Source organism: Pseudophryne corroboree, unplaced genomic scaffold (assembly GCF_028390025.1).
Source record: "Pseudophryne corroboree isolate aPseCor3 unplaced genomic scaffold, aPseCor3.hap2 scaffold_843, whole genome shotgun sequence".
Classification (NCBI taxonomy): domain Eukaryota; kingdom Metazoa; phylum Chordata; class Amphibia; order Anura; family Myobatrachidae; genus Pseudophryne; species Pseudophryne corroboree.
In genome coordinates, this window is record NW_026970422.1 from 195,893 (window position 1) to 222,330 (window position 26,438).

General features: G+C 49.1%; 18 non-coding genes and 5 pseudogenes across 18 annotated transcripts; 22 read left to right on the top strand and 1 right to left on the bottom strand.

The window, feature by feature from the left end:
* Positions 1–11,414: 11,414 nt before the first annotated feature.
* LOC135042931 (U1 spliceosomal RNA) lies at positions 11,415–11,579 on the bottom strand. Its single transcript, XR_010235984.1, has one exon. It is a non-coding gene; the product is annotated as a U1 spliceosomal RNA (small nuclear RNA).
* A 2,887-nt stretch (positions 11,580–14,466) lies between these two features.
* On the top strand, positions 14,467–14,630 carry LOC135042941 (U1 spliceosomal RNA). The gene has a single exon (XR_010235994.1). It is a non-coding gene; the product is annotated as a U1 spliceosomal RNA (small nuclear RNA).
* A 152-nt stretch (positions 14,631–14,782) lies between these two features.
* On the top strand, positions 14,783–14,924 carry LOC135042959 (U1 spliceosomal RNA; annotated as a pseudogene).
* A 695-nt stretch (positions 14,925–15,619) lies between these two features.
* On the top strand, positions 15,620–15,783 carry LOC135042944 (U1 spliceosomal RNA). The gene has a single exon (XR_010235997.1). It is a non-coding gene; the product is annotated as a U1 spliceosomal RNA (small nuclear RNA).
* A 152-nt stretch (positions 15,784–15,935) lies between these two features.
* On the top strand, positions 15,936–16,098 carry LOC135042957 (U1 spliceosomal RNA). The gene has a single exon (XR_010236007.1). It is a non-coding gene; the product is annotated as a U1 spliceosomal RNA (small nuclear RNA).
* A 671-nt stretch (positions 16,099–16,769) lies between these two features.
* On the top strand, positions 16,770–16,933 carry LOC135042934 (U1 spliceosomal RNA). Its single transcript, XR_010235987.1, has one exon. It is a non-coding gene; the product is annotated as a U1 spliceosomal RNA (small nuclear RNA).
* Positions 16,934–17,085: 152 nt separating this feature from the next.
* On the top strand, positions 17,086–17,227 carry LOC135042963 (U1 spliceosomal RNA; annotated as a pseudogene).
* Positions 17,228–17,922: 695 nt separating this feature from the next.
* Positions 17,923–18,086, top strand: LOC135042937 (U1 spliceosomal RNA). The gene has a single exon (XR_010235990.1). It is a non-coding gene; the product is annotated as a U1 spliceosomal RNA (small nuclear RNA).
* Positions 18,087–18,238: 152 nt separating this feature from the next.
* LOC135042951 (U1 spliceosomal RNA) lies at positions 18,239–18,401 on the top strand. The gene has a single exon (XR_010236003.1). It is a non-coding gene; the product is annotated as a U1 spliceosomal RNA (small nuclear RNA).
* A 671-nt stretch (positions 18,402–19,072) lies between these two features.
* LOC135042946 (U1 spliceosomal RNA) lies at positions 19,073–19,236 on the top strand. The gene has a single exon (XR_010235998.1). It is a non-coding gene; the product is annotated as a U1 spliceosomal RNA (small nuclear RNA).
* A 152-nt stretch (positions 19,237–19,388) lies between these two features.
* Positions 19,389–19,551, top strand: LOC135042958 (U1 spliceosomal RNA). Its single transcript, XR_010236008.1, has one exon. It is a non-coding gene; the product is annotated as a U1 spliceosomal RNA (small nuclear RNA).
* A 671-nt stretch (positions 19,552–20,222) lies between these two features.
* Positions 20,223–20,386, top strand: LOC135042942 (U1 spliceosomal RNA). Its single transcript, XR_010235995.1, has one exon. It is a non-coding gene; the product is annotated as a U1 spliceosomal RNA (small nuclear RNA).
* Positions 20,387–20,538: 152 nt separating this feature from the next.
* LOC135042960 (U1 spliceosomal RNA) lies at positions 20,539–20,680 on the top strand (annotated as a pseudogene).
* Positions 20,681–21,375: 695 nt separating this feature from the next.
* LOC135042938 (U1 spliceosomal RNA) lies at positions 21,376–21,539 on the top strand. The gene has a single exon (XR_010235991.1). It is a non-coding gene; the product is annotated as a U1 spliceosomal RNA (small nuclear RNA).
* Positions 21,540–21,691: 152 nt separating this feature from the next.
* Positions 21,692–21,854, top strand: LOC135042952 (U1 spliceosomal RNA). The gene has a single exon (XR_010236004.1). It is a non-coding gene; the product is annotated as a U1 spliceosomal RNA (small nuclear RNA).
* Positions 21,855–22,525: 671 nt separating this feature from the next.
* LOC135042935 (U1 spliceosomal RNA) lies at positions 22,526–22,689 on the top strand. The gene has a single exon (XR_010235988.1). It is a non-coding gene; the product is annotated as a U1 spliceosomal RNA (small nuclear RNA).
* Positions 22,690–22,838: 149 nt separating this feature from the next.
* On the top strand, positions 22,839–22,980 carry LOC135042961 (U1 spliceosomal RNA; annotated as a pseudogene).
* Positions 22,981–23,677: 697 nt separating this feature from the next.
* On the top strand, positions 23,678–23,841 carry LOC135042943 (U1 spliceosomal RNA). Its single transcript, XR_010235996.1, has one exon. It is a non-coding gene; the product is annotated as a U1 spliceosomal RNA (small nuclear RNA).
* Positions 23,842–23,993: 152 nt separating this feature from the next.
* LOC135042949 (U1 spliceosomal RNA) lies at positions 23,994–24,156 on the top strand. Its single transcript, XR_010236001.1, has one exon. It is a non-coding gene; the product is annotated as a U1 spliceosomal RNA (small nuclear RNA).
* A 674-nt stretch (positions 24,157–24,830) lies between these two features.
* On the top strand, positions 24,831–24,994 carry LOC135042939 (U1 spliceosomal RNA). Its single transcript, XR_010235992.1, has one exon. It is a non-coding gene; the product is annotated as a U1 spliceosomal RNA (small nuclear RNA).
* A 152-nt stretch (positions 24,995–25,146) lies between these two features.
* LOC135042953 (U1 spliceosomal RNA) lies at positions 25,147–25,309 on the top strand. Its single transcript, XR_010236005.1, has one exon. It is a non-coding gene; the product is annotated as a U1 spliceosomal RNA (small nuclear RNA).
* Positions 25,310–25,980: 671 nt separating this feature from the next.
* Positions 25,981–26,144, top strand: LOC135042936 (U1 spliceosomal RNA). Its single transcript, XR_010235989.1, has one exon. It is a non-coding gene; the product is annotated as a U1 spliceosomal RNA (small nuclear RNA).
* Positions 26,145–26,296: 152 nt separating this feature from the next.
* On the top strand, positions 26,297–26,438 carry LOC135042955 (U1 spliceosomal RNA; annotated as a pseudogene).

Consider the following 26,438-nt stretch of genomic DNA (forward strand, 5'->3'; position numbering starts at 1 on the left):
GCGCAGGAGAACCATCATTTCCGCCATTACCTTGGTGAAAATTCTCTGGGCCGTGGAGAGACCAAACAGCAACGTCTGAAATTGGCAATGACAGTCCTGTACCGCAAATCTGAGGTACGCCTGATGAGATGGATAAATGGGAACATGAAGGTATGCATCCTGTACACAAATGCGGACAACAGGTGTCAAGCCATGTGTTGCCTTTGTCAAGCTGTAATAAGTAGGGGTAAGGACGTTAACCACCTCAGAACATCCTCCCTTATACGTCACCTGCAGCGCATTAATCATAAGTCAGTGACAAGTTCAAAAACTTTGGATGACAGCGGAAGCAGTCCACTGACCTCTAAATCCCTTCCTCTTGTAACCAAGCTCCTGCAAACCACACCACCAACTCCCTCAGTGTCAATTTCCTCCTTAGACAGGAAAGCCAATAGTCCTGCAGGCCATGTCACTGGCACGTCTGACGAGTCCTCTCCTGCCTGGGATTCCTCCGATGCATCCTTGAGTTTAACGCCTACTGCTGCTGGCGCTGCTGTTGTTGCTGCTGGGAGTCGATCGTCATCCCAGAGGGGAAGTCGGAAGACCACTTGTACTACTTCCAGTAGGCAATTGACTGTCCAACAGTCCTTTGCGAGGAAGATGAAATATCACAGCAGTCATCCTGCTGCAAAGCGGATAACTCAGGTCTTGTCAGCCTGGGTGGTGAGAAACGTGGTTCCGGTACCCATCGTTAATTCAGAGGCAACTAGAGACTTGATTGAGGTACTGTGTCCCCGGTTCCAAATGCCATCTAGGTTCCATTTCTCTAGGCAGGCGATACCGAAAATGTATACAGACCTCAAAAAAGAGTCACCAGTGTCCTAAAAAATGCAGTTGTACCCAATGTCCACTAGTCCACATGTCCGTGGTTAAGTGGAGCAGGGCAGACTCAGGGCTATATGACTGTGACAGCCCACTGGGTAGATGTATTGCCTCCCGCAGCAAGAACAGCAGCGGCGGCACCAGTAGCAGCATCTCGCAAATGCCAACTCGTTCCTAGGCAGGCTACGCTTTGTATCACCGCTTTCCATAAGAGGCACACAGCTGACAACCTCTTACGGAAACTGAGGAACATCATCGCAGAATGGCTTACCCCAATTGGACTCTCCTGGGGATTTGTGACATCGGACAACGCCACCAATATTGTGCGTACATTACATCTGGGCAAATTCCAGCACGTCCCATGTTTTGCACATACATTGAATTTGGTGGTGCAGAATTATTTAAAAAATTACAGGGGCGTGCAAGAGATGCTGTCGGTGGCCCGAAGAATTGCGGGCCACTTTCTGCATTCAGCCACCGCGTGCCGAAGACTGGAGCACCACCAAACATTCCTGAACCTGCCCTGCCATCTTCTGAAGCAAGAGGTGGTAACGAGGTGGAATTCAACCCTCTATATGCTTCAGAGGATGGAGGAGCAGCAAAAGGCCATTCAAGCCTATACATCTACTCACGATATAGGCAAAGTAGGGGGAATGCACCTGACTCAAGCGCAGTGGAGAATGATTTCAACGTTGTGCAAGGTTCTGCAACCCTTTGAACTTGCCACACGTGAAGTCAGTTCAGACACTGCCAGCCTGAGTCAGGTCATTCCCCTCATCAGGCTTTTGCAGAAGAAGCTGGAGACATTGAAGGAGGAGCTAAAACAGAGCGATTCCGCTAGGCATGTGGGACTTGTGGATGGAGCCCTTAATTCGCTTAACCAGGATTCAATCTGTTGAAATCAGAGCAATACATTTTGGCCACCGTACTCGATCCTAGATTTAAAACCTACATTGTATCTCTCTTTCCGGCAGACACAAGTCTGCAGAGGTTCAAAGACCTGCTGGTGAGAAAATTGTCAAGTCAAGCGGAACGTGACCCGTCAACAGCTCCTCCTTCACATTCTCCCGCAACTGGGGGTGCGAGGAAAAGGCTAAGAATTCCGAGCCCACCCGCTGGCGGTGATGCAGGGCAGTCTGGAGTGAGTGCTGACATCTGGTCCGGACTGAAGGACCTGGCAACGATTACTGACATGTCGTCTACTGTCACTGCATATGATTCTGTCACCTTTGAAAGAATGGTGGAGGATTATATGAGTGACCGCATCCAGGTAGGCACGTCAGACAGTCCGTATGTATACTGGCCGGAAAAAGAGGCAATTTGGAGGCCCTTGGACAAACTGGCTTTATTCTACCTAAGTTGCCCTCCCTCCAGTGTGTACTCCAAAAGAGTGTTTAGTGCAGCCGCACACCTTGTCAGCAATCGGTGTACGAGGTTACTTCCAGAAAATGTGGAGAAGATGATGATCATCAAAATGAATTATAATCAATTCCTCCGTGGAGACATTCACCAGCAATTGCCTCCAGAAAGTACACAGGGATCTGAGATGGTGGATTCCAGTGGGGACGAATTAATAATCTGTGAGGATGGCGATGTACACAGTGAAAGGGGTGAGGAATCGGAGGATGATGAGGTGGACATCTTGCCTCTGTAGAGCCAGTTTGTGCAAGGAGAGATTGATTGCTTCTTTTTTGGTGGGGGCCCAAACCACCCAGTCATTTCAGTCAGCCGTGTGGCAGACCCTGTTGCTGAAATGATGGGTTCGTCAATGTTTTTCTTTTCAATCTAAGCCCCTGCAGTTTTCTGTAAGAATCTGCTTCGCTATGATGATCAACAAGTCACAAGGGCAAACACTCAGGGCTGGAGGCGTAGATCTTAGGACCAGCTGCTACAAGCATGGCAAAGGTGTCACTATCATTGGTGACACCCAGAGAGGCAGCGAGGGAGATTGTAATGCAGTGCGCGCAGATAAGCAGCGCAATGGTAAAAAGGAGGCATGGTCTCATAGGTAGGGGTGTGGCCTGTTGGCCTGAATCTCCATTTTGTTGCTCCGGGTATCCCGGGGGTTGGGGGCTGCACCCGGGGACTAGTGTGTGAGTGGTGCTGGCTCCTGCACAGTGACAGAAACTGGGTGTTGCACGTAATGTCACAGTGAAACACCCATATTCTGTCACTGAAGAGGAGCCGGCACTTTGGTGTCACCCCCCTTGGCGGGTGACACTCGGGTGTGGGCCGCAACCCCATTGTGATGCCACTGACCCATGGAAAGCTTTACGTGGCTTACCCATGTGTTAGTAGCCCCAAGCATCTTTTGTGTTAGTCCCTGAAGAAAAACTTCAAATATTTACAAATAAATTTTGTAATCAATGGGCCTAATTCAGTAAGGATTGCAAATTCCGCTAAGTAACAGAATTTGCAATCCTTTGGTTCACATGCTGGGGCCACCCAGCATGCCGCCTCCCTTCTTGACCACGCTGAAATTGCAGTCGCAGTGCAGTTCAGCGTGATCATAAAAAATGGGTTAGCCTCCAGTTGGTGCAGACTGTATGTGTGCGCAGGAAGCCGCCACCATTTTTGTGATCGCAGCTGCTGCATGTGATGTCATGCAGCCGCTCTGACCACGCCTCCTGTTTCTCCGTTGCCGACCCCATTTTGAAGCCCTGCCCACGCACCGCTCCATCTCCGACTTAGAAACGGAGTGTTGCTGACTCCCCCCCCCAGCACCGATTGACAGTCAGAGGCGATCGCATTATCTGCGGGGTGCCGCAGAAAATGCAGGCGCATGCGTATGCTCTTAGCAATTTTTGCAGTTAGATTGCTTATTGCGATTGCAATCCAACCTGAATCAGGCTCTATTACCTATCAGGAAAAAAACTGTGTTCCCTAATGCACACCGAGTGAATAATATTGCTATATAATAATGGTCAGATAATACGGAGATCTTAGTTGCGCATATCTGCAGATATAGGGTTAAGCCCCCAGGCCGATCGACAAGGCTTCTCCGTCACTGGGGGTCCCTAATACTAGGTATGGGCCCGGGGCGCAGGACCCCACAATGTCGGCACAGGTCGGCCACCCCAGGTAAGCACACAGGTGAAAATTAATAGGGGTTAATAAGAAGCACAGAAGTGCTATGTAAGTGGTGTGATTAAAATAATATATACAAAGTGATAGGAAAAATAATAAGTGTTAATAAAGTGTTAGGGTGTGCCGACCTGCAGCAGCCCACCCATACCGACACAGGGGCCACTGCACCCCACACCCACCCCATAAATAATTACATATATATATCTGGGTTAAATTCCCAGTGTAAGGCCACATGGTAATGGCACCTACAGCATCTGAGAGCCAGCTTACCTGGGGATACCCCTGGCTTCCCCTATGGCACTACTAGATTCAGCAATCCCTCCTAAATGCTGACCCATTTGTGCCTCTCTATATACAATACACAAGGTGGAAAGCTGCTCAATCAGATTGTAATGTCACTCAGGTGCTAAAAGGGGAGGGGTAATTCTGTGTAGGAAAAAAACTGTGTTCCCTAATGCACACCGAGTGAATAATATTGCTATATAATAATGGTTAGATAATACGGAGATCTTAGTTGCGTATATCTGCAGATATAGGGTTAAGCCCCCAGGCCGATCGACAAGGCTTCTCCGTCACTGGGGGTCCCTAATACTAGGTATGGGCCCGGGGCGCAGGACCCCACAATGTCGGCACAGGTCGGCCACCCCAGGTCAGCACACAGGTGAAAATTAATAGGGGTTAATAAGAAGCACAGAGGTGCTATGTAAGTGGTGTGATTAAAATAATATATACAAAGTGATAGGAAAAATAATAAGTGTTAATAAAGTGTTAGGGTGTGCCGACCTGCAGCAGCCCACCCATACCGACACAGGGGCCACTGCACCCCACACCCACCCCATAAATAATTACATATATATATCTGGGTTAAATTCCCAGTGTAAGGCCACATGGTAATGGCACCTACAGCATCTGAGAGCCAGCTTACCTGGGGATACCCCTGGCTTCCCCTATGGCACTACTAGAGTCAGCAATCCCTCCTAATGCTGACCCATTTGTGCCTCTCTATATACAATACACAAGGTGGAAAGCTGCTCAATCAGATTGTAATGTCACTCAGGTGCTAAAAGGGGAGGGGTAATTCTGTGTAGGAAAAAAACTGTGTTCCCTAATGCACACCGAGTGAATAATATTGCTATATAATAATGGTCAGATAATACGGAGATCTTAGTTGCGTATATCTGCAGATATAGGGTTAAGCCCCCAGGCCGATCGACAAGGCTTCTCCGTCACTGGGGGTCCCTAATACTAGGTATGGGCCCGGGGCGCAGGACCCCACAATGTCGGTACAGGTCGGCCACCCCAGGTCAGCACACAGGTGAAAATTAATAGGGGTTAATAAGAAGCACAGAAGTGCTATGTAAGTGGTGTGATTAAAATAATATATACAAAGTGATAGGAAAAATAATAAGTGTTAATAAAGTGTTAGGGTGTGCCGACCTGCAGCAGCCCACCCATACCGACACAGGGGCCACTGCACCCCACACCCACCCCATAAATAATTACATATATATATCTGGGTTAAATTCCCAGTGTAAGGCCACATGGTAATGGCACCTACAGCATCTGAGAGCCAGCTTACCTGGGGATACCCCTGGCTTCCCCTATGGTACTACTAGAGTCAGCAATCCCTCCTAATGCTGACCCATTTGTGCCTCTCTATATACAATACACAAGGTGGAAAGCTGCTCAATCAGATTGTAATGTCACTCAGGTGCTAAAAGGGGAGGGGTAATTCTGTGTAGGAAAAAAACTGTGTTCTCTAATGCACACCGAGTGAATAATATTGCTATATAATAATGGTCAGATAATACGGAGATCTTAGTTGTGTATATCTGCAGATATAGGGTTAAGCCCCCAGGCCGATCGACAAGGCTTCTCCATCACTGGGGGTCCCTAATACTAGGTATGGGCCCGGGGCGCAGGACCCCACAATGTCGGCACAGGTCGGCCACCCCAGGTCAGCACACAGGTGAAAATTAATAGGGGTTAATAAGAAGCACAGAAGTGCTATGTAAGTGGTGTGATTAAAATAATATATACAAAGTGATAGGAAAAATAATAAGTGTTAATAAAGTGTTAGGGTGTGCCGACCTGCAGCAGCCCACCCATACCGACACAGGGGCCACTGCACCCCACACCCACCCCATAAATAATTACATATATATATCTGGGTTAAATTCCCAGTGTAAGGCCACATGGTAGTGGCACCTACAGCATCTGAGAGCCAGCTTACCTGGGGATACCCCTGGCTTCCCCTATGGTACTACTAGAGTCAGCAATCCCTCCTAATGCTGACCCATTTGAGCCTCTCTATATACAATACACAAGGTGGAAAGCTGCTCAATCAGATTGTAATGTCACTCAGGTGCTAAAAGGGGAGGGGTAATTCTGTGTAGGAAAAAAACTGTGTTCTCTAATGCACACCGAGTGAATAATATTGCTATATAATAATGGTCAGATAATACGGAGATCTTAGTTGTGTATATCTGCAGATATAGGGTTAAGCCCCCAGGCCGATCGACAAGGCTTCTCCGTCACTGGGGGTCCCTAATACTAGGTTTGGGCCCGGGGCGCAGGACCCCACAATGTCGGCACAGGTTGGCCACCCCAGGTCAGCACACAGGTGAAAATTAATAGGGGTTAATAAGAAGCACAGAAGTGCTGTGTAAGTGGTGTGATTAAAATAATATATACAAAGTGATAGGAAAAATAGTAAGTGTTAATAAAGTGTTAGGGTGTGCCGACCTGCCGCAGCCCACCCATACCGACACAGGGGCCACTGCACCCCACACCCACCCCATAAATAATTACATATATATATCTGGGTTAAATTCCCAGTGTAAGGCCACATGGTAATGGCACCTACAGCATCTGAGAGCCAGCTTACCTGGGGATACCCCTGGCTTCCCCTATGGCACTACTAGAGTCAGCAATCCCTCCTAATGCTGACCCATTTGTGCCTCTCTATATACAATACACAAGGTGGAAAGCTGCTCAATCAGATTGTAATGTCACTCAGGTGCTAAAAGGGGAGGGGTAATTCTGTGTAGGAAAAAAACTGTGTTCCCTAATGCACACCGAGTGAATAATATTGCTATATAATAATGGTCAGATAATACGGAGATCTTAGTTGCGTATATCTGCAGATATAGGGTTAAGCCCCCAGGCCGATCGACAAGGCTTCTCCGTCACTGGGGGTCCCTAATACTAGGTATGGGCCCGGGGCACAGGACCCCACAATGTCGGCACAGGTCGGCCACCCCAGGTCAGCACACAGGTGAAAATTAATAGGGGTTAATAAGAAGCACAGAAGTGCTATGTAAGTGGTGTGATTAAAATAATATATACAAAGTGATAGGAAAAATAATAAGTGTTAATAAAGTGTTAGGGTGTGCCGACCTGCAGCAGCCCACCCATACCGACACAGGGGCCACTGCACCCCACACCCACCCCATAAATAATTACATATATATATCTGGGTTAAATTCCCAGTGTAAGGCCACATGGTAATGGCACCTACAGCATCTGAGAGCCAGCTTACCTGGGGATACCCCTGGCTTCCCCTATGGTACTACTAGAGTCAGCAATCCCTCCTAATGCTGACCCATTTGTGCCTCTCTATATACAATACACAAGGTGGAAAGCTGCTCAATCAGATTGTAATGTCACTCAGGTGCTAAAAGGGGAGGGGTAATTCTGTGTAGGAAAAAAACTGTGTTCTCTAATGCACACCGAGTGAAAAATATTGCTATATAATAATGGTCAGATAATACGGAGATCTTAGTTGTGTATATCTGCAGATATAGGGTTAAGCCCCCAGGCCGATCGACAAGGCTTCTCCGTCACTGGGGGTCCCTAATACTAGGTATGGGCCCGGGGCGCAGGACCCCACAATGTCGGCACAGGTTGGCCACCCCAGGTCAGCACACAGGTGAAAATTAATAGGGGTTAATAAGAAGCACAGAAGTGCTGTGTAAGTGGTGTGATTAAAATAATATATACAAAGTGATAGGAAAAATAATAAGTGTTAATAAAGTGTTAGGGTGTGCCGACCTGCCGCAGCCCACCCATACCGACACAGGGGCCACTGCACCCCACACCCACCCCATAAATAATTACATATATATATCTGGGTTAAATTCCCAGTGTAAGGCCACATGGTAATGGCACCTACAGCATCTGAGAGCCAGCTTACCTGGGGATACCCCTGGCTTCCCCTATGGCACTACTAGAGTCAGCAATCCCTCCTAATGCTGACCCATTTGTGCCTCTCTATATACAATACACAAGGTGGAAAGCTGCTCAATCAGATTGTAATGTCACTCAGGTGCTAAAAGGGGAGGGGTAATTCTGTGTAGGAAAAAAACTGTGTTCCCTAATGCACACCGAGTGAATAATATTGCTATATAATAATGGTCAGATAATACGGAGATCTTAGTTGCGTATATCTGCAGATATAGGGTTAAGCCCCCAGGCCGATCGACAAGGCTTCTCCGTCACTGGGGGTCCCTAATACTAGGTATGGGCCCGGGGCACAGGACCCCACAATGTCGGCACAGGTCGGCCACCCCAGGTCAGCACACAGGTGAAAATTAATAGGGGTTAATAAGAAGCACAGAAGTGCTATGTAAGTGGTGTGATTAAAATAATATATACAAAGTGATAGGAAAAATAATAAGTGTTAATAAAGTGTTAGGGTGTGCCGACCTGCAGCAGCCCACCCATACCGACACAGGGGCCACTGCACCCCACACCCACCCCATAAATAATTACATATATATATCTGGGTTAAATTCCCAGTGTAAGGCCACATGGTAATGGCACCTACAGCATCTGAGAGCCAGCTTACCTGGGGATACCCCTGGCTTCCCCTATGGTACTACTAGAGTCAGCAATCCCTCCTAATGCTGACCCATTTGTGCCTCTCTATATACAATACACAAGGTGGAAAGCTGCTCAATCAGATTGTAATGTCACTCAGGTGCTAAAAGGGGAGGGGTAATTCTGTGTAGGAAAAAAACTGTGTTCTCTAATGCACACCGAGTGAATAATATTGCTATATAATAATGGTCAGATAATACGGAGATCTTAGTTGTGTATATCTGCAGATATAGGGTTAAGCCCCCAGGCCGATCGACAAGGCTTCTCCGTCACTGGGGGTCCCTAATACTAGGTATGGGCCCGGGGCGCAGGACCCCACAATGTCGGCACAGGTCGGCCACCCCAGGTCAGCACACAGGTGAAAATTAATAGGGGTTAATAAGAAGCACAGAAGTGCTGTGTAAGTGGTGTGATTAAAATAATATATACAAAGTGATAGGAAAAATAATAAGTGTTAATAAAGTGTTAGGGTGTGCCGACCTGCAGCAGCCCACCCATACCGACACAGGGGCCACTGCACCCCACACCCACCCCATAAATAATTACATATATATATCTGGGTTAAATTCCCAGTGTAAGGCCACATGGTAATGGCACCTACAGCATCTGAGAGCCAGCTTACCTGGGGATACCCCTGGCTTCCCCTATGGCACTACTAGAGTCAGCAATCCCTCCTAATGCTGACCCATTTGTGCCTCTCTATATACAATACACAAGGTGGAAAGCTGCTCAATCAGATTGTAATGTCACTCAGGTGCTAAAAGGGGAGGGGTAATTCTGTGTAGGAAAAAAACTGTGTTCCCTAATGCACACCGAGTGAATAATATTGCTATATAATAATGGTCAGATAATACGGAGATCTTAGTTGCGTATATCTGCAGATATAGGGTTAAGCCCCCAGGCCGATCGACAAGGCTTCTCCGTCACTGGGGGTCCCTAATACTAGGTATGGGCCCGGGGCGCAGGACCCCACAATGTCGGCACAGGTCGGCCACCCCAGGTCAGCACACAGGTGAAAATTAATAGGGGTTAATAAGAAGCACAGAAGTGCTATGTAAGTGGTGTGATTAAAATAATATATACAAAGTGATAGGAAAAATAATAAGTGTTAATAAAGTGTTAGGGTGTGCCGACCTGCAGCAGCCCACCCATACCGACACAGGGGCCACTGCACCCCACACCCACCCCATAAATAATTACATATATATATCTGGGTTAAATTCCGAGTGTAAGGCCACATGGTAATGGCACCTACAGCATCTGAGAGCCAGCTTACCTGGGGATACCCCTGGAGGGCAGTGTGTGTGTGACTGACCTTAGGAAGAAACCGGAGCCTCCGCTGCAGTGACCCAGCAACCAGGGCACGGGAGTATACTGCGCCGCTGGGAGTGATGGAGCTGCAGTAAAGATGTCTATTAGACCTAGCCTGCTGCAGCCCTTGTAGATTCTTATAAAAAAAGTTCTTCTTTTCTTGTCAAAATTAATAGCTAAGAATAGGCTGCCTGAGGCAGCCCCCTGTTAAGTGGCCTGCTACTGAAGGCACCAACTACAAACTGAGCTCCCTGTTCATGGAAGCGAGGTTATAGAGGAGGGGGCGCTGAGCATCTTGGGAACAGTCAAAAGCTTTGAGCCTGTTGGTGCCTCAGATCAAGATCCTACTCTACACCCCAATGTGAATCCTTGTGGAGTCCAGTGTACCCCACAGAAGAAATGAATGTGTCACACCCATTGGCAGCAACATTAGAATAGCTGCTGATGGGCACAATTGAGAAAGGAAGGGGGGAAAACATTTGAATCCAGCACATATATGTAATTTGAATATGTAATTTGTACCTTCCTACTTTAAAATGTAATGGATGAACCTCACCCTGTGAGAACTATCTTCATGATCAAGAGATCTCATACGCAAGAAAAGCATGTGTTGAGATAGGGCTGTGGAGGGCGGCTGCTCGGGCACACCCCCGTCAAGTTGAGGAGATTCAACTGAGGAAGCACAAGAAAACTCTTGTCTGGGGACAACAACTGCAGGGAGACCACATATTTTCAGATAAACATGAGAGGGCGGAAGGCTGCCTAATACTGAAGCACCCACAAACATCAATCCATATGCAACAACTAGTGCAAGCATTCCTGGGGAAAGGTCTGCAGCAGACGGATTTGCATACGGTGATGTCATCCAAGCAGTAGGCCAAAGTTGGCTGGAACCCTCATCTGCATATGAAAAGAGAAAAGGGGCGCTTGCATGACCCCTAGTTCGCATTGAACACCCCCACCCTCCTTCGGTGTGGGGCTCATGTTGGCCATGCCCCTGCCCCTGAAGCATTCAAGCTGATTTCTTGCAGCAGCTGGGCACTGTAACAGCTCCAGAGCTGCTCTGTAAGGCAAGTAAAAGGGCGTGGGCCCTGCAGCACTACCTGTAGTTCGCATTGTGCGTTGGAAGGCACAAAGTAAGCAGATGGGAGAAGTCAGGATAGTGCGCAAGGGCATAGAAGGGAGGGGCTCAAGAAAAGAGAAGTGGAAACAGACAGCAAACTAGGCTGGAGAGAGACCTGAGACAAAGAGATCTGAATTATACCAGAGCCAACCAGGGGAAAGCACAAATGCAGTCCCCCCCCTACCACAAATTATGCAGTCGAGTTTCCCACATTTGGGGAAATCACAGAGGTCAGCATACCCAGAATGCAATGAATGAACCTCACCCTGGGAAAACAATCTTCATGACCATGGTATCACCTATGCAAAATAAGTATGATTTGAGATAGGGCTGGGGAGGGCCGCTGCTCAGGCACACCTCCGTCAAGTAAAGGAGATTCAACTGAGGCAGCACAAGGGAACTCTCATCTGGGGACAACAACTGCAGGGAGAACACATTTTCAGACGAATGTGGGAGGGCAGAAGGCTGCCTAATACTGAAGCACCCCCCAAACAACAAACCAAATGCAACAGCTAGTGCAAGCATTCCTGGGGGAAGGCCTGCAGCAGATGGATTCGCATATGGTGATGTCATCCAAGCAATGGGCATAGTTGGCTGCAACCCTCGTCTGCATATGAAAAGAGAAAATGGTCACGCAGGGCATGGCGGCCTTTGTGGGGTTGCGCTTGGATGACCCCTAGATCGCTTTATACACCCCCATCAGTGTGGGGCTCATGTTGGCCATGCCCAAGCCCCTGAAGCATTCAAGCTGATTTCTTGCAGCAGCTGGACCCAGTAACAGCTCCAGAGTTGCTCTACAAGACAAGTAAAAGGGTGTGAGCCCTGCAGCACCACCTGTAGTTTGCATACACACATATATAGGACAGCATCTCTTATATGCCCCAGGGGCAATAAAATAGTAGCCTTATCTAGGGTATCCGTCCATGCCGCTACAGCACTACACACCCAGGCCGACGCAATTGCCGGTCTGAGTAAGGTACCTGAATGTGTATAAATGGACTTCAGGGTAATCTCCTGTTTGCGGTCAGCAGACTCTTTGAGGGAAGCCGTATCCTGGGACGGGAGGGCTACCTTCTTGGATAAGCGTGTTAATGCTTTGTCCACCCAAGGGGAGGATTCCCATCGTAACCTATCCGTTGATGGGAAAGGATACGCCATAAGAATCCTTTTGGAAATCTGCAGGGGATTCCCAAGCTTTTTCACATAACTCGTTTAGCTCGTGTGAGGGGGGAAAGGTTACCTCAGGCTTCTTTACCTTGTACATATGTACCCTCTTGTCAGGGATAGGGGGCTCCTCTGTGATGTGCAAAACATTTTTTATTGCCATAATCATATATCAAATGTATTTTGCCAATTTTGGCTGTAACTTTGCATCATCGTAATCGACACTGGAGTCAGAATCCGTGTCGGTATCTGTGTCAACAATCTGGATAGTGGGCGCTTATGAGACCCTGACAGTCCCTGCGACATAGGATCAGGCATGGGTTGAGACCCTGACTGTCGCAAAGCTTCAGCCTTGTCTAATCTTTTGTGCAATGAGTTTACACTAGCATTTAAAACATTCCACATATCCATCCAGTCAGGTGTCGGCGGAGACACCACGTTCATTTGCTCCCGCTCCTCTCTAATATAGCCTTCTTCCTCAGACATGTCGACACACGCGTACCGACACACCACACACACAGGGAATACTTTTACTGAAGACATTTCCCCCACAAGGCCCTTTGGAGAGACAGAGAGAGAGTATGCCAGCACATACCCCAGCGCTATATAACCCAGGAATAGCACAGTAACTTAATGTTTGCACAGTAGCGCTGCTGTATGTAATTTGCGCCGAATTATGTGCCCCCCCCCTCTCTTTTCAACCCTCTTGTCTACCGTGGTATAAGCAGGGGAGAGTCCGGGGAGCTTCCTCTCAGCGGTGCTGTGGAGAAAAAATGGCGCTGGTGAGTGCTGAGGGAGAAGCCCCGCCCCCTCGGCGGCGGGCTTCTGTCCCGTTTAAACTGTACAATTGGCGGGGGCTCATACATATATACAGTGCCCAGCTGTATATATGTTATATTTTTGCCAAAAAGAGGTTTATATTGCAGCCCAGGGCGCCCCCCCTGCGCCCTGCACCCTTACAGTGACCGGAGTATGTGAGGTGTATGGGAGCAATGTCGCACAGCTGCAGTGCTGTGCGTTACCTCAATGAAGATCATGAAGTCCTCTGCCGCCTCTGAAGTCTTCTTTTCTTCTCATACTCACCCGGCTTCTATCTTCCGGCTCTGCGAGGGGGACGGACGGCGAGAGTGAGATCCTGCGTACCAATCCCTTTGGAGCTAATCCCTTTGGAGCTAATGGTGTCCAGTAGCTTAAGAAGCAGGACCTTGCAACTCGGAGAGTAGGGCTGCTTCTCTCCCCTCAGTCCCTCGATGCAGGGAGTCTGTTGCCAGCAGTGCTCCCTGAAAATTAAAAACCTAGCAAAATACTTTCTGTCAGAAAGCTCAGGAGAGCTCCTGAAAAGCACCCAGTCTCCACTGGGCACAGTATCAAACTGAGGTATGGAGGAGGGGCATAGAGGGAGGAGCCACTGCACACCCAGAACTAAAGTCTTTCTTAAAGTGCCCATGTCTCCTGCGGAGCCCGTCTATCCCCATGGTCCTTACGGAGTCCCCAGAATCCTCTAGGACGTTAGAGAAAATAGGATTTTAATACCTACCGGTAAATCCTTTTCTCTTAGTCCGTAGAGGATGCTGGGCACCCGTCCCAGTGCGTACTGTGTCTGCAGTTATTAAATGGCCCTTAACTCCAGAACATTTATGTGGAGACAACTTTCCCGACTTGACCATCTTCCTTGGACGTTTTCCCCCTGTGTGACTGCTCCCCAGCCTCGGAGGGCTGCATCCATGGTCCCTAGGATCCAGTCCTGGATCCCGAACCTTCGCCCCTCTAGGAGGTGAGAACTGTGCAGCCACCAATGGAGTGAGATTCTGGTCTTGGAAGACAGGATTATCCTCCGGTGCATGTGTAGGTGGGATCCGGACCACTTGTCCAACAGGTCCCACTGGAACAGTAAAGCCACGCCCATCCCAACGAAGCCACACACCCTATTTTGCGGCGCGCGCACATTTATCCCTTTAATAGTGCCAATTGTGGGGAGCGCCAAAGAATTTTTTGGCTTGGGGGAGAAAAATTTCTAGTTACGCCACTGATCCCAAATCATACTTATTTTGCATAGGAGATACCATGGTCATGAAGATTGTTCTCCCAGGGTGAGGTTCATTCATTGCATTCTGGGTATGCTGACCCCTGTAATTTCCCCAAATGTGGGAAACTCGACTGCATTATTTGTGGTAGTGGGGGACTGTGTTTGTGCTTTCCTCTGGTCAGCTCTGGTAAAAGTCAGATTTCTTTGTCTCAGATTTTCCTCTAGCCTTGTTCTTCTTTCGAGAGTTCCCTTGTGCTGCCTCAGTTGGATTTCCTTCACTTGACAGGGGGGTGCCCGAGCAGCGACCCTCCCCAGCTCTAGCCCAACTCCTACTTACCTGCCAGGTGAGATACTATGCTCATGAAGTTGCTTCTCCCAGGGCAAGGCTCACCCATTGCACTCTGGGTGTGCTGCCCCTGCGATTTCCGCAAATGTGGGAAACTTGACTGCATAATTTGTGTTTCCCCTGGTCGGCTCTCATATGATTCAGATCTCTTTGTCTCAGGTCTCTCTCCAGCCTAGTTTGCTGTCTGTTTCCACTTCTTTTTTCTTGAGCCCCTCCCTTCAATACCCTTGTGCACTATCCTGACTTCTCCTCCCGTCTGCTTACTTTGTGCCTTCCAATGCACAATGCAAACTACAGGTAGTGCTGCAGGGCCCACACCTTTTTACTTGCTTTACAGAGCAGCTCTGGAGCTGTTACAGTGCCCAGCTGCTGCAAGAAATCAGCTTGAATGCTTCAGGGGCTGGGGCATGGCCAACATGAGCCCCACACCGAAGGAGGGTGGGGGTGTTTAATGCGAACTAGGGGTCATCCAAGAGCCGCAAAAGGCCGCCATGCCCTGCATACCCCTTTTCTCTTTTCATATATAGATGAGGGTTCCAGCCAACTTTGGCCCACTGCTTGGATGACATCACCGTATGCAAATCCGTCTTCTGCAGACCTTCCCCCAGGAATGCTTGTACTAGTTGTTGCATTTGGTTTGTTGTTTGGGGGTGCTTCAGTATTAGGCAGCCTTCTGCCCTCCCATGTTCATCTGAAAATATGTGTTCTCCCTGCAGTTGTTGTCCCCAGATGAGAGTTCCCTTGTGCTGCCTCAGTTGAATCTCCTTTATTTGACAGAGATGTGCCTGAGCAGCGGCCCTCCCCAGCCCTATCCCAAATCATACTTATTTTGCATAGGAGATACCATGGTCATGAAGATTGATCTCCCAGGGTGAGGTTCATTCATTGCATTCTGGGTATGCTGACCCCTATGATTTCCCCAAATGTGGGAAACTCGACTGCATTATTTGTGGTAGTGGGGGACTGTGTTTGTTCTTTCCTCTGGTCAGCTCTGGTAAAAGTCAGATTTCTTTGTCTCAGATCTTCCTCTAGCCTTGTTCTTCTTTCGAGAGTTTCCTTGTGCTGCCTCAGTTGTATCTCCTTCACTTGACAGGGGGGTGCCCGAGCAGCGACCCTCCCCAGCTCTAGCCCAACTCCTACTTACCTGCTAGGTGAGATACTATGATCATGAAGGTGCTTCTCCCAGGGCAAGGCTCACCCATTTCACTCTGGGTGTGCTGCTCCTGCGATTTCTCCAAATGTGGGAAACTTGACTGCATAATTTGTGTTTCCCCTGGTCGGCTCTCGTATAATTCAGATCTCTTTGTCTCAGGTCTCTCTCCAGCCTAGTTTGCTGTCTGTTTCCACTTCTCTTTTCTTGAGCCGCTCCCTTCTATGCCCTTGCGCACTATCCTGACTTCTCCCGTCTGCTTAATTTGTGCCTTCCAACGCACAATGCAAACTACAGGTAGTGCTGCAGGGCCCACACCCTTTTATTTGCCTTACAGAGCAGCTCTGGAGCTGTTACAGTGCCCAGCTGCTGCAAGAAATCAGCTTGAATGCTTAAGGGGCTGGGGCATAGCCAACATGAGCCCCACACCGAAGGAGGGTGGAGGTGTTTAATGCGAACTAGGGGTCATCCAAGCACCGCAAAAGGCCGCCATGCCCTGCATGCCCCTTTTCTCTTTTCATATGCAGACGAGGGTTGAAGCCAACTTTGACTCACTGCTTGGATGACATCACCATATGCAAATCCATCTGCTGCAGGCCTTCCCCCAGGAATGCTTGCACTAGTTGTTGCATTTGGTTTGTTGTTTGGGGGTGCTTCAGTATTAGGCAGCCTTCTGCCCTCCCATGTTCATCTGAAAATATGTGTTCTCCCTGCTGTTGTTGTCCCCAGATGAGAGTTCCCTTGTGCTGCCTCAGTTGAATCTCCTTTACTTGACAGAGATGTGCCTGAGCAGCGGCCCTCCCCAGCCCTATCCCAAATCATACTTATTTTGCATAGGAGATACCATGGTCATGAAGATTGATCTCCCAGGGTGAGGTTCATTCATTGCATTCTGGGTATGCTGACCCCTATGATTTCCCCAAATGTGGGAAACTCAACTGCATTATTTGTGGTAGTGGAGGACTGTGTTTGTGCTTTCCTCTGGTCAGCTCTGGTAAAAGTCAGATTTCTTTGTCTCAGATCTTCCTCTAGCCTTGTTCTTCTTTCAAGAGTTCCCTTGTGCTTCCTCAGTTGGATTTCCTTCACTTGACAGGGGGGTGCCCGAGCAGCGACCCTCCCCAGATCTAGCCCAACTCCTTCTTACCTGCCAGGTGAGATACTATGATCATGAAGTTGCTTCTCCCAGGGCAAGGCTCACCCATTGCACTCTTGGTGTGCTGCTCCTGCGATTTCCGCAAATGTGGGAAACTTGACTGCATAATTTGTGTTTCCCCTGGTTGGCTCTCATATAATTCAGATCTCTTTGTCTCAGGTCTCTCTCCAGCCTAGTTTGCTGTCTGTTTCCACTTCTTTTTTCTTGAGCCCCTCCCTTCTATACCCTTGTGCACTATCCTGACTTCTCCTCCCGTCTGCTTACTTTGTGCCTTACAATGCACAATGCGAACTACAGGTAGTGCTGCAGGGCCCACACCCTTTTACTTGCCTTACAGAGCAGCTCTGGAGCTGTTACAGTGCCCAGCTGCTGCAAGAAATCAGCTTGAATGCTTCAGGGGCTGGGGCATAGCCAACATGAGCCCCACACCGAAGGAGGGTGGGGGTGTTTAATGCGAACTAGGGGTCATCCAAGCGCCTCAAAAGGCCGCCATGCCCTGCATACCCCTTTTCTCTTTTCATATGCAGATGAGGGTTCCAGACAACTTTGGCCCACTGCTTGGATGACATCACCGTATGCAAATCCGTCTTCTGCAGACCTTCCCCCAGGAATGCTTGTACTAGTTGTTGCATTTGGTTTGTTGTTTGGGGGTGCTTCAATATTAGGCAGCCTTCTGCCCTCCCATGTTCATCTGAAAATATGTGTTCTCCCTGCAGTTGTTGTCCCCAGATGAGAGTTCCCTTGTGCTGCCTCAGTTGAATCTCCTTTACTTGACAGAGATGTGCCTGAGCAGCGGCCCTCCCCAGCCCTATCCCAAATCATACTTATTTTGCATAGGAGATGCCATGGTCATGAAGATTGTTCTCCCAGGGTGAGGTTCATTCATTGCATTCTGGGTATGCTGACCCCTGTGATTTCCCCAATTGTGGGAAACTCGACTGCATTATTTGTGGTAGTGGGGGACTGTGTTTGTGCTTTCCTCTGGTCAGCTCTGGTAAAAGTCAGATTTCTTTGTCTCAGATCTTGCTCTAGCCTTGTTCTTCTTTCGAGAGTTCCCTTGTGCTGCCTCAGTTGGATCTCCTTCACTTGACAGGGGGGTGCCCGAGCAGCGACCCTCCCCAGCTCTAGCCCAACTCCTACTTACCTGCCAGGTGAGATACTATGATCAGGAAGGTGCTTCTCCCAAGGCAAGGCTCACCCATTGCACTCTGGGTGTGCTGCTCCTGTGATTTCCCAAAATGTGGGACACTTGACTGCATAATTTGTGTTTCCTCTGGTCGGCTCTCGTATAATTCAGATCTCTTTGCATCAGGTCTCTCTCCAGCCTAGTTTGCTGTCTGTTTCCACTTCTCTTTTCTTGAGCCGTTCCCTTTTATGCCCTTGCGCACTATACTGACTTCTCCCGTCTGCTTACTTTGTGCCTTGCAACGCACAATGCGAACTACAGGTAGTGCTGCAGGTCCCACAACCTTTTATTTGCCTTACAGAGCAGCTCTGGAGCTGTTACAGAGCCCAGCTTCTGCAAGAAATCAGCTTGAATGCTTCAGGGGCTGGGGCATAGCCAACATGAGCCCCACACCGAAGGAGGGTGGAGGTGTTTAATGTGAACTAGGGGTCATCCAAGCGCCGCAAAAGGCCGCCATGCCCTGCATACCCCTTTTCTCTTTTCATATATAGATGAGGGTTCCAGCCAACTTTGGCCCACTGCTTGGATGACATCACCGTATGCAAATCCGTCTTCTGCAGACCTTCCCCCAGGAATGCTTGTACTAGTTGTTGCATTTGGTTTGTTGTTTGGGGGTGCTTCAGTATTAGGCAGCCTTCTGCCCTCCCATGTTCATCTGAAAATATGTGTTCTCCCTGCAGTTGTTGTCCCCAGATGAGAGTTCCCTTGTGCTGCCTCAGTTGAATCTCCTTTACTTGACAGAGATGTGCCTGAGCAGCGGCCCTCCCCAGCCCTATCCCAAATCATACTTATTTTGCATAGGAGATACCATGGTCATGAAGATTGATCTCCCAGGGTGAGGTTCATTCATTGCATTCTGGGTATTCTGACCCCTATGATTTCCCCAAATGTGGGAAACTCGACTGCATTATTTGTGGTAGTGGGGGACTGTGTTTGTTCTTTCCTCTGGTCAGCTCTGGTAACAGTCAGATTTCTTTGTCTCAGATCTTCCTCTAGCCTTGTTCTTCTTTCGAGAGTTTCCTTGTGCTGCCTCAGTTGTATCTCCTTCACTTGACAGGGGGGTGCCCGAGCAGCGACCCTCCCCAGCTCTAGCCCAACTCCTACTTACCTGCTAGGTGAGATACTATGATCATGAAGGTGCTTCTCCCAGGGCAAGGCTCACCCATTTCACTCTGGGTGGGCTGCTCCTGCGATTTCTCCAAATGTGGGAAACTTGACTGCATAATTTGTGTTTCCCCTGGTCGGCTCTCGTATAATTCAGATCTCTTTGTCTCAGGTCTCTCTCCAGCCTAGTTTGCTGTCTGTTTCCACTTCTCTTTTCTTGAGCCGCTCCCTTCTATGCCCTTGCGCACTATCCTGACTTCTCCCGTCTGCTTAATTTGTGCCTTCCAACGCACAATGCAAACTACAGGTAGTGCTGCAGGGCCCACACCCTTTTATTTGCCTTACAGAGCAGCTCTGGAGCTGTTACAGTGCCCAGCTGCTGCAAGAAATCAGCTTGAATGCTTCAGGGGCTGGGGCATAGCCAACATGAGCCCCACACCGAAGGAGGGTGGAGGTGTTTAATGCGAACTAGGGGACATCCAAGCGCCGCAAAAGGCCGCCATGCCCCGCATGCCCCTTTTCTCTTTTCATATGCAGACGAGGGTTGAAGCCAAGTTTGACTCACTGCTTGGATGACATCACCATATGCAAATCCATCTGCTGCAGGCCTTCCCCCAGGAATGCTTGCACTAGTTGTTGCATTTGGTTTGTTGTTTGGGGGTGCTTCAGTATTAGGCAGCCTTCTGCCCTCCCATGTTCATCTGAAAATATGTGTTCTCCCTGCAGTTGTTGTCCCCAGATGAGAGTTCCCTTGTGCTGCCTCAGTTGAATCTCCTTTACTTGACAGAGATGTGCCTGAGCAGCGGCCCTCCCCAGCCCTATCCCAAATCATACTTATTTTGCATAGGAGATACCATGGTCATGAAGATTGATCTCCCAGGGTGAGGTTCATTCATTGCATTCTGGGTATGCTGACCCCTATGATTTCCCCAAATGTGGGAAACTCAACTGCATTATTTGTGGTAGTGGAGGACTGTGTTTGTGCTTTCTTCTGGTCAGCTCTGGTAAAAGTCAGATTTCTTTGTCTCAGATCTTCCTCTAGCCTTGTTCTTCTTTCAAGAGTTCCCTTGTGCTTCCTCAGTTGGATTTCCTTCACTTGACAGGGGGGTGCCCGAGCAGCGACCCTCCCCAGATCTAGCCCAACTCCTACTTACCTGCCAGGTGAGATACTATGATCATGAAGTTGCTTCTCCCAGGGCAAGGCTCACCCATTGCACTCTTGGTGTGCTGCTCCTGCGATTTCCGCAAATGTGGGAAACTTGACTGCATAATTTGTGTTTCCCCTGGTCGGCTCTCATATAATTCAGATCTCTTTGTCTCAGGTCTCTCTCCAGCCTAGTTTGCTGTCTGTTTCCACTTCTTTTTTCTTGAGCCCCTCCCTTCTATAGCCTTGTGCACTATCCTGACTTCTCCTCCCGTCTGCTTACTTTGTGCCTTACAATGCACAATGCGAACTACAGGTAGTGCTGCAGGGCCCACACCCTTTTACTTGCCTTACAGAGCAGCTCTGGAGCTGTTACAGTGCCCAGCTGCTGCAAGAAATCAGCTTGAATGCTTCAGGGGCTGGGGCATAGCCAACATGAGCCCCACACCGAAGGAGGGTGGGGGTGTTTAATGCGAACTAGGGGTCATCCAAGCGCCTCAAAAGGCCGCCATGCCCTGCATACCCCTTTTCTCTTTTCATATGCAGATGAGGGTTCCAGACAACTTTGGCCCACTGCTTGGATGACATCACCGTATGCAAATCCGTCTTCTGCAGACCTTCCCCCAGGAATGCTTGTACTAGTTGTTGCATTTGGTTTGTTGTTTGGGGGTGCTTCAATATTAGGCAGCCTTCTGCCCTCCCATGTTCATCTGAAAATATGTGTTCTCCCTGCAGTTGTTGTCCCCAGATGAGAGTTCCCTTGTGCTGCCTCAGTTGAATCTCCTTTACTTGACAGATATGTGCCTGAGCAGCGGCCCTCCCCAGCCCTATCCCAAATCATACTTATTTTGCATAGGAGATGCCATGGTCATGAAGATTGTTCTCCCAGGGTGAGGTTCATTCATTGCATTCTGGGTATGCTGACCCCTGTGATTTCCCCAATTGTGGGAAACTCGACTGCATTATTTGTGGTAGTGGGGGACTGTGTTTGTGCTTTCCTCTGGTCAGCTCTGGTAAAAGTCAGATTTCTTTGTCTCAGATCTTGCTCTAGCCTTGTTCTTCTTTCGAGAGTTCCCTTGTGCTGCCTCAGTTGGATCTCCTTCACTTGACAGGGGGGTGCCCGAGCAGCGACCCTCCCCAGCTCTAGCCCAACTCCTACTTACCTGCCAGGTGAGATACTATGATCAGGAAGGTGCTTCTCCCAAGGCAAGGCTCACCCATTGCACTCTGGGTGTGCTGCTCCTGTGATTTCCCAAAATGTGGGACACTTGACTGCATAATTTGTGTTTCCTCTGGTCGGCTCTCGTATAATTCAGATCTCTTTGCATCAGGTCTCTCTCCAGCCTAGTTTGCTGTCTGTTTCCACTTCTCTTTTCTTGAGCCGTTCCCTTTTATGCCCTTGCGCACTATACTGACTTCTCCCGTCTGCTTACTTTGTGCCTTGCAACGCACAATGCGAACTACAGGTAGTGCTGCAGGTCCCACAACCTTTTATTTGCCTTACAGAGCAGCTCTGGAGCTGTTACAGAGCCCAGCTTCTGCAAGAAATCAGCTTGAATGCTTCAGGGGCTGGGGCATAGCCAACATGAGCCCCACACCGAAGGAGGGTGGAGGTGTTTAATGTGAACTAGGGGTCATCCAAGCGCCGCAAAAGGCCGCCATGCCCTGCATACCCCTTTTCTCTTTTCATATATAGATGAGGGTTCCAGCCAACTTTGGCCCACTGCTTGGATGACATCACCGTATGCAAATCCGTCTTCTGCAGACCTTCCCCCAGGAATGCTTGTACTAGTTGTTGCATTTGGTTTGTTGTTTGGGGGTGCTTCAGTATTAGGCAGCCTTCTGCCCTCCCATGTTCATCTGAAAATATGTGTTCTCCCTGCAGTTGTTGTCCCCAGATGAGAGTTCCCTTGTGCTGCCTCAGTTGAATCTCCTTTACTTGACAGAGATGTGCCTGAGCAGCGGCCCTCCCCAGCCCTATCCCAAATCATACTTATTTTGCATAGGAGATACCATGGTCATGAAGATTGATCTCCCAGGGTGAGGTTCATTCATTGCATTCTGGGTATGCTGACCCCTATGATTTCCCCAAATGTGGGAAACTCAACTGCATTATTTGTGGTAGTGGAGGACTGTGTTTGTGCTTTCCTCTGGTCAGCTCTGGTAAAAGTCAGATTTCTTTGTCTCAGATCTTCCTCTAGCCTTGTTCTTTCAAGAGTTCCCTTGTGCTTCCTCAGTTGGATTTCCTTCACTTGACAGGGGGGTGCCCGAGCAGCGACCTTCCCCAGATCTAGCCCAACTCCTACTTACCTGCCAGGTGAGATACTATGATCATGAAGTTGCTTCTCCCAGGGCAAGGCTCACCCATTGCACTCTTGGTGTGCTGCTCCTGCGATTTCCGCAAATGTGGGAAACTTGACTGCATAATTTGTGTTTCCCCTGGTCGGCTCTCATATAATTCAGATCTCTTTGTCTCAGGTCTCTCTCCAGCCTAGTTTGCTGTCTGTTTCAACTTTTTTTTTTTCTTGAGCCCCTCCCTTCTATACCCTTGTGCACTATCCTGACTTCTCCTCCCGTCTGCTTACTTTGTGCCTTCCAATGCACAATGCAAACTACAGGTAGTGCTGCAGGGCCCACACCTTTTTACTTGCCTTACAGAGCAGCTCTGGAGCTGTTACAGTGCCCAGCTGCTGCAAGAAATCAGCTTGAATGCTTCAGGGGCTGGGGCATGGCCAACATGAGCCCCACACCGAAGGAGGGTGGGGGTGTTTAATGCGAACTAGGGGTCATCCAAGCGCCGCAAAAGGCCGCCATGCCCTGCATACCCCTTTTCTCTTTTCATATGTAGATGAGGGTTCCAGCCAACTTTGGCCCACTGCTTGGATGACATCACCGTATGCAAATCCGTCTTCTGCAGACCTTCCCCCAGGAATGCTTGTACTAGTTGTTGCATTTGGTTTGTTGTTTGGGGGTGCTTCAGTATTAGGCAGCCTTCTGCCCTCCCATGTTCATCTGAAAATATGTGTTCTCCCTGCAGTTGTTGTCCTCAGATGAGAGTTCCCTTGTGCTGCCTCAGTTGAATCTCCTTTACTTGACAGAGATGTGCCTGAGCAGCGGCCCTCCCCAGCCCTATCCCAAATCATACTTATTTTGCATAGGAGATACCATGGTCATGAAGATTGATCTCCCAGGGTGAGGTTCATTCATTGCATTCTGGGTATGCTGACCCCTATGATTTCCCCAACTGTGGGAAACTCGACTGCATTATTTGTGGTAGTGGAGGACTGTGTTTGTGCTTTCCTCTGGTCAGCTCTGGTAAAAGTCAGATTTCTTTGTCTCAGATCTTCCTCTAGCCTTGTTCTTCTTTCGAGAGTTCCCTTGTGCTGCCTCAGTTGGATCTCCTTCACTTGACAGGGGGGTGCCCGAGCAGCGACCCTCCCCAGCTCTAGCCCATCTCATACTTACCTGCCAGGTGAGATACTATGATCAGGAAGGTGCTTCTCCCAGGGCAAGGCTCACCCATTGCACTCTGGGTGTGCTGCTCCTGTGATTTCCCCAAATGTGGGACACTTGACTGCATAATTTGTGTTTCCTCTGGTCGGCTCTCGTATAATTCAGATCTCTTTGTCTCAGGTCTATCTCCAGCCTAGTTTGCTGTCTGTTTCCACTTCTTTTTTCTTGAGCCCCTCCCTTCTATACCCTTGTGCACTATCCTGACTTCTCCTCCCGTCTGCTTACTTTGTGCCTTACAATGCACAATGCGAACTACAGGTAGTGCTGCAGGGCCCACACCCTTTTACTTGCCTTACAGAGCAGCTCTGGAGCTGTTACAGTGCCCAGCTGCTGCAAGAAATCAGCTTGAATGCTTCAGGGGCTGGGGCATAGCCAACATGAGCCCCACACCGAAGGAGGGTGGGGGTGTTTAATGCGAACTAGGGGTCATCCAAGCGCCTCAAAAGGCCGCCATGCCCTGCATACCCCTTTTCTCTTTTCATATGCAGATGAGGGTTCCAGACAACTTTGGCCCACTGCTTGGATGACATCACCGTATGCAAATCCGTCTTCTGCAGACCTTCCCCCAGGAATGCTTGTACTAGTTGTTGCATTTGGTTTGTTGTTTGGGGGTGCTTCAATATTAGGCAGCCTTCTGCCCTCCCATGTTCATCTGAAAATATGTGTTCTCCCTGCAGTTGTTGTCCCCAGATGAGAGTTCCCTTGTGCTGCCTCAGTTGAATCTCCTTTACTTGACAGAGATGTGCCTGAGCAGCGGCCCTCCCCAGCCCTATCCCAAATCATACTTATTTTGCATAGGAGATGCCATGGTCATGAAGATTGTTCTCCCAGGGTGAGGTTCATTCATTGCATTCTGGGTATGCTGACCCCTGTGATTTCCCCAATTGTGGGAAACTCGACTGCATTATTTGTGGTAGTGGGGGACTGTGTTTGTGCTTTCCTCTGGTCAGCTCTGGTAAAAGTCAGATTTCTTTGTCTCAGATCTTGCTCTAGCCTTGTTCTTCTTTCGAGAGTTCCCTTGTGCTGCCTCAGTTGGATCTCCTTCACTTGACAGGGGGGTGCCCGAGCAGCGACCCTCCCCAGCTCTAGCCCAACTCCTACTTACCTGCCAGGTGAGATACTATGATCAGGAAGGTGCTTCTCCCAAGGCAAGGCTCACCCATTGCACTCTGGGTGTGCTGCTCCTGTGATTTCCCAAATTGTGGGACACTTGACTGCATAATTTGTGTTTCCTCTGGTCGGCTCTCGTATAATTCAGATCTCTTTGCATCAGGTCTCTCTCCAGCCTAGTTTGCTGTCTGTTTCCACTTCTCTTTTCTTGAGCCGTTCCCTTTTATGCCCTTGCGCACTATACTGACTTCTCCCGTCTGCTTACTTTGTGCCTTGCAACGCACAATGCGAACTACAGGTAGTGCTGCAGGTCCCACAACCTTTTATTTGCCTTACAGAGCAGCTCTGGAGCTGTTACAGAGCCCAGCTTCTGCAAGAAATCAGCTTGAATGCTTCAGGGGCTGGGGCATAGCCAACATGAGCCCCACACCGAAGGAGGGTGGAGGTGTTTAATGTGAACTAGGGGTCATCCAAGCGCCGCAAAAGGCCGCCATGCCCTGCACGCCCCTTTTCTCTTTTCATATGCAGACGAGGGTTGAAGCCAACTTTGACCCACTGCTTGGATGACATCACCATATGCAAATCCATCTGCTGCAGGCCTTCCCCCAGGAATGCTTGCACTAGTTGTTGCATTTGGTTTGTTGTTTGGGGGTGCTTCAGTATTAGGCAGCCTTCTGCCCTCCCATGTTCATCTGAAAATATGTGTTCTCCCTGCAGTTGTTGTCCCCAGATGAGAGTTCCCTTGTGCTGCCTCAGTTGAATCTCCTTTACTTGACAGATATGTGCCTGAGCAGCGGCCCTCCCCAGCCCTATCCCAAATCATACTTATTTTGCATAGGAGATACCATGGTCATGAAGATTGTTCTCCCAGGGTGAGGTTCATTCATTGCATTCTGGGTATGCTGACCCCTATGATTTCCCCAAATGTGGGAAACTCGACTGCATTATTTGTGGTAGTGGGGGACTGTGTTTGTTCTTTCCTCTGGTCAGCTCTGGTAAAAGTCAGATTTATTTGTCTCAGATCTTCCTCTAGCCTTGTTCTTCTTTCGAGAGTTTCCTTGTGCTGCCTCAGTTGTATCTCCTTCACTTGACAGGGGGGTGCCCGAGCAGCGACCCTCCCCAGCTCTAGCCCAACTCCTACTTACCTGCTAGGTGAGATACTATGATCATGAAGGTGCTTCTCCCAGGGCAAGGCTCACCCATTTCACTCTGGGTGTGCTGCTCCTGCGATTTCCCCAAATGTGGGAAACTTGACTGCATAATTTGTGTTTCCCCTGGT